Below are 6,000 nucleotides of genomic sequence, written 5' to 3'. Positions count from 1 at the left end.
CGAGGGAAAAACAGCAAACCAAACATACAACGCTACCGAGAGCGTACCGTCCGAATGCGACGCTGTTGAAGGATCCAGAGCGAGAGCGAGAGAGAGAGAGAGAAAGCGATAGCGAGATAGAAAGAGAGAGAGAGCCACCGATGGAGAGATAAAAAAAGGGACATCCACAGCACGTGTGCCGTGTCGTGCGAGGATTCAACCTAGAGGGCCCCGAATGCGTGCATTTTGCTAATCATGTTTCGCTAAAATAAAAAAATATTTCCCACAAAATGTGCAAACCATTAAGCTTCGAAAGTTTGCTCGGTTTCGGGTTCTGGGTTTGGAAAATTATTCATTCCTTGCGCCCTCCCGAAAATGCTTCCAGCCTGCTTAGATCGTGCGTCGCAGCTGTCAAAAAGACGTCGCGTTCGACGTCGAAAGGCTTGTCTCGCGAAAACACGAACGTGTCACAGCGCGAACGCTCGTGTCGAAGCGTGAAAAAGCCACCCACTCACCTCGCCCAGTCGACCACCCGCATCCGGTGTTGGGCGAACAAATTACAGCCCTTTTCCTACCCAGCACAGGCAGCCGGCGCCATCGCAAAAACGGTAAACACTAAACGAGCAAACGTGCCTCGCTAACCACGAGCCCCAGTGGGTGGGAGTTGGGTGGTCCAATCCCCCCTCAAACAGCCACCCACCGACCCTGGGCAAGCATTAGACGCACCGCACCGGATATCCACCATCCTCGTCGTCGTCGTCCTTCTCGACAAGCTCGTTCGACCTCGCCGACGGATGGCGTCGGGCCTCGAACCGACACGTCCACTTCACGAGAATTTTCCGACCTCCAGCTCCTGCCTCCCCTCCTCCCCTTTCCACGATCAGACGCACCGAAGCGGCAAAGTGCCGGCAGCCATCGCATCCCTTCGCATCCTTCCGTGGTTCCTTCGCGGGTCGAGCGATTCACGGGTGCGGTCGTGACGGTTGTCCGTTCCAGAAATTGACTGACGCTCGTGCCACCCTGACGGTTGAGGGGGGGGGGAAGGAGTGTGGGTTGGAGCCCCTTTCCGGTCGCCCCTTTGCAGCCACCGTAATCCAGCCCTCCGACACGTTAACGACATCAACGGCTACCGGGACGAGGACGAGCCTTGTCAGCGTGTGCCAGGACGACACACGCGCCCACCCACATCCATTCGTCATCGCATGCTGGGAGTGAGTTAGAAGAGAGGTGAGGGGGTGGTTTTTTCGCTCCTCCCCACTCCGCCCACGGAAGGAAGTGGAACCTTAATCCCGGGACGGAAAGGAATGAAATATACGCGCACCAACTTGGTGGCTTCCGGGTTTTCCGCGTCACAATCGCAGCTGTGACTCGTCGGAGGCGACGGGACCCGGTGGAAAAATGACCTTTTCTCAGCCACCCCACGTCGGCGGGTGAGCGATTTTTCACTGCAGGTGTCCCGAGCGGGCGATCAAGCGCCGAAGGGTGGATGCTCGTTTTCCCAAGGGTGCCCCGATTTCGAAGGCAACCCACAAAGTCAGCGCAGTAAAACGTTAGCCGGGTTGGGAGCGAAAATGTCACCTGCCTGTGCTGTGCGCTGCTGGCAAAGCCCGAACGTCGGAAAAGTGGTTTTCCACGATTTCCCACCACCCATCTGGTGCCTGGTTGCTTCGTTCTGGTTTGCGAGCTTCGTTCCTTACGGCGCTTCGTTCCTTCAGGCGCTTCGTTTATCGGAGCGAATCGACCTCCGTTCCGGATCGGTCAGTGGAAAGGTTCAACCACACCACCCATCCCACCCACTCGAACACACACACACACACGTACATACACAAACACCCCAAACTGCAGCGATGGTGGCAGCGTCAGGTCGGTAAACGGACAGATTTCCTCAATAATCAAATTAGTCTTGCGGAAAGCGATCGTGGCGTTCTGCCGGCGTTGCCGAACGGTGAGGTGGTTGACGAAAAACGGGTGGTAGGTGAACCGGAAGGCCACCCCCATCTCTCCCCCCCTTCCCCCTTCCACCCTCCCCCTTTGCATCGAGGTTAATACGGTTATGGGAATCGTTTAAGCGAATACATTCGAACCACTTTCGCTCGGACGGGATGCGAGTTGAGCCGGTTGCAGCCCTGGAAAAAGCGGAAAAGCGAGTTTTCCGGCGCTGGCGCTGGATTAATGAGATGGGAAAAGCGCGGTGGGATGATTGATTGGGCAGCAGGTGGAGCAGGTCTGTGGAATTTTCTTATCAAACCGATGCCAGAGGTTGCAGCTTGCACGGTACGAAAAAAGGGAGATTTATCCACTCACCGGGAAAAACACTCTCCACCCGTGCTTTGGTCTGGGAACCGCATGCGAAAAGGTATGCGGGATTTTTAACAATTTATTGTTTGATTTAAATTGGAATGAAAAATGCACTTGTGTGTGTGTGTGTGCACTTGTCAAATTTCGTGCATTAAACCTTGGAATAAATCGTGCCTTTAAAAGAAGGCATTCCTGCAGCAGCCAAAGCACAAATTCCGCACCTAATGGCCCTCAATTGAAACCCATTTCATTATGGGTCCTGGCAACGCAATCTTCCACCGAATGTCGGCGTTTGTTTGAGAGTGCCCTCACGCGAGTCCCCGCATTAAAGACCGGTGCACCTTTGATTGTTCTAAATTTAATCGAATTACACGTTTTGTGAAACGCCACAAAAGAGGACGCCGCTCGGCCCAAAAGGCACAAAGAGAAGCAAATGGGGGAGAGAGAAAGAGATGGAAAAAAGCACACACACACTCAGAGATATGGAAAAGCAAAGTCCCCACTCCAAGCAAACCCGTAATTATATTGAACGAAACCGGTGGCCGGGACCGACGCCCGCGTTCGGGGAGGAAATTGGCCCCAAGATTGCAATTATTTCATCGCAAATTAATCACCCTAACGAGGCACCGGGACGACGCTTGGCTTCCCCCTAAACCGGCAATCACCCGTACGGCAGGGGAGAGGGTTTTTCCCTCCGAGGGCCAGGCCCACTTCCTTTTTTCGGTGGCCCATCAGCCAGCTCCGTCGACGTCGTCGTCGACGTCGTCCTTGTCCCGGGGTCCAATCCGGCGGTTTGTGTCCCGCTGGGAAAACCGCGAAAGTCGGCACGAAAGCAGGGAACCTTTTGCTCGATGGCGCGTTGCGTTCATCTCGCGGTGGGCGTTGCCGCGTCGCAACCGCAGGATATCGAGTTTATTTTTGCGCCACCTCAAGTCTCCCCCAGCCCACCAACCTGGGACGGCACATCCGCCGGTGGCGCGAAAATCGAGTTCCGCAAGCGAATGTTTTCTAATTATGCAAATCGGAACGACAAAACCCCGTGCCACCATCGCCGGGTGTTGAATGGTGCTATAATAAAGGACAGTGTGAGAGGGAGTAGGAGGGGGAGAGAGGATTAAGTGAGCGAGTGTGGGTGTCTAACTGTTGAAACCACAAAACCAACCCCCCAGCGCTAGCCACCCGGTTTGGGAAATCGGTTCTTCAGCCGGCTTTTCCGGGCGAACCGACTGCGAAGGCGTTGCCGGTAGTAAAAAGTGTCGATCGAATCGGAAGCACGAGCACGAGCACTGGTGCCGGTGGCCATTTGCCGCCATGTGCCAGCGGTGCACGGACGGGTTTTTTGCCTGTGCGGAAAAGCGCGCAGAAATATTGAATCCATTAACGCCAATAAAGCCCCGTGCGGCGTTCGTTCGCAAAAGGACGACGATTCGGCTTCGGCTGTGGTGCTCCCTCTTTTTTCTGTCTCATTACGTTCGGGTTTGGAGCGTGGGACGCGGGTAGGTGGTTCCGTGGCCACCCCCAGAGGACCACCCTCAGACCCACCGATAAACTATCACCCAACCCAACGCCAGGCGCCCTCCCACGGGGCGTTGTTTCGCGCACGGAAAAGGAGAGATCAACAGCTGCCGTCAACGTGGTCCGTCGTACGACCAGGGCACAGGACCCGGACCAGAGGGTTCATTAATTATGTAACGCCACCCGGAGGCCACCCTTCTCCCAGGGGTGGTTCACCCCCTTCTGGCGCACATAATTAGAGTCCGAGAGCGAGGTTCGGCTGGTCCGAGCGCCATCGATGGTGCTTCGCAAAACCGATAATCATCGGTCGGTCGGTCGGTTGGTTGGTTGGGGCTCGCTGCCGGGAAAATGGCGGGTGGAATTTCCACCCAATGGTAACGGGGAAAATGGCGGCGCGCGCGTTGGTATCTTAAAAATTAACGAACCATCGGATCGGGTGATTAAACCGTGCGATAAGGCGGCTACGCGGCTTGACCGGCGGGTCCTTTTCCCGGTGGGACGCCCACCGAAAATGGTCGAACGAATCGAAGGATGAAGAGGGCCATGCAGAGAGAGAGAGAGAGAGAGAGAGAGTAAACAGCGCTGGAATATGCCGGGCGTTAGCGTTAAATTAACGCAGGGGAGGGAAAAGCAAATTAAGCAATTGGGAATACTTGGGTACCTTCGTTTGAGCGCACGCCAGGCGTAGAGCATTTTTAAAGGGGTTTGAATGGCTGTACCGCGATAGATGAGCGGTTTGAAGGAGTTCTGGGCTGTGTGGGAGATGAAACGATGAATTTAGACCACGCACAGGGCACACTGCAAGCGAAAAAGGCTGAAGAAAATTCTGGAAAATGTTTCTCTCGAAGCTATCAAAGTCAAATGCGTTTCAAGAATGTGTCAGTTGCAGGTTTCAAAACGACTTCAAAAACCTGAGAAAGCATTTTGACACACAAACGCACAATAAATAAGGTTATTTTGCTTACCTTTAGCTTACTCTTGGCTAATCATTCATTTGCATTAGCATTTTCTGCACGTTTATCTCTAAACGAGTGCTTTTTTTATTAATGAGTTGGTAACTCATTAATTCTCTATAATTTTCACAATTTACTCGCAAAAAAAACGCTTCCAACATACGCTTTCGCTGGAAACCAATGCATTGGCAAAAGCCACGCAACTCCCACAAATGCATAATAAGCTTCTTAATTACCGTCGAGCTGGAAAAGGGCACACAATTCTGAAACAAACAAAAAAACTCCCACCCCACGAAACAAACAATATGATATGAAAAAAAAACCCATTCAAGTGAGCTTATTTAATAAAAATCCAAACACAAAAAAAACGTGGTACCGGAAAGTTGCCTCCACTTCGTCCTTCGTGTGCGTGTGACTGCACAAATGTTTGCCTTCCAATCACCGGGCGGCCGAGGCCATGAATCGGTGGGTGAACGAAGATAGCATAAAAAAAAAAATAAAAACGAGGGGCCCAGCAAAACTGTAATAATCTGTAACCTGGCCCGGGCCAATAACGCAACACGTGAGGAACGCCTGTGGTGCACCGCCTGCATCCCGAACGCATCCACGCACCATCCGTAAATGTGTTGCAATGTGCATTGTGTGCACATCGGCGTGGGGAGAGTTTTCCAAACACACTTCCATCGGAAGCTGCGCCCGTGTGACATGACGCGTGAAACAAGCGCGGAAAGTGAGTGAAAGAGAGAGAGAGAGAGAGAGAGAGAGAGCGAGAGAGAGAACGAAAACCATTAAAAACTGCACCGAATGTCCTGTCGCGTCTGCCAAAACCGGTGCACTCGGAGTGCAATTGCACCTCGTCGGCGTCCTGCATCATCATCGGACGTGTCCGAAACGGAACGCTGGTGCACTCTTTCGTCCTTCCTTCCTCTCCTCTTTCTTCTCCTCCACTCCTCTCCCCCATCGTCCTGATGGCTAACAAGGCACCAAAAGAGGGGTTGGAATTTCGCTTTCGTTACGCACCACACATTCGAGCTGCGATGGGAGCGTCAACGAATCAATCATCGCGAAAGGCCCCCAACCCCTGGCGAGGTGGCTCGTTCGTGTGCAACCCATCGATTTTGCATCCTGTCCTTGTCCGCCACCCTCTCAAGCATCTCTCCCAACCCCACCGGGTGGCGTGTAATGGTGCATCCCCGCGGGTGCGGCGGTGCGTAATTTATTAAGTTTAGGTCAAATTATTGCAAATGAGCAGCGC

This window comes from Anopheles nili, chromosome 3 (genome assembly GCF_943737925.1).
Source record: "Anopheles nili chromosome 3, idAnoNiliSN_F5_01, whole genome shotgun sequence".
Taxonomy (NCBI): domain Eukaryota; kingdom Metazoa; phylum Arthropoda; class Insecta; order Diptera; family Culicidae; genus Anopheles; species Anopheles nili.
The sequence above is the reverse complement of the archived record's forward strand: the minus strand, read 5'-3'. Positions refer to the sequence as shown.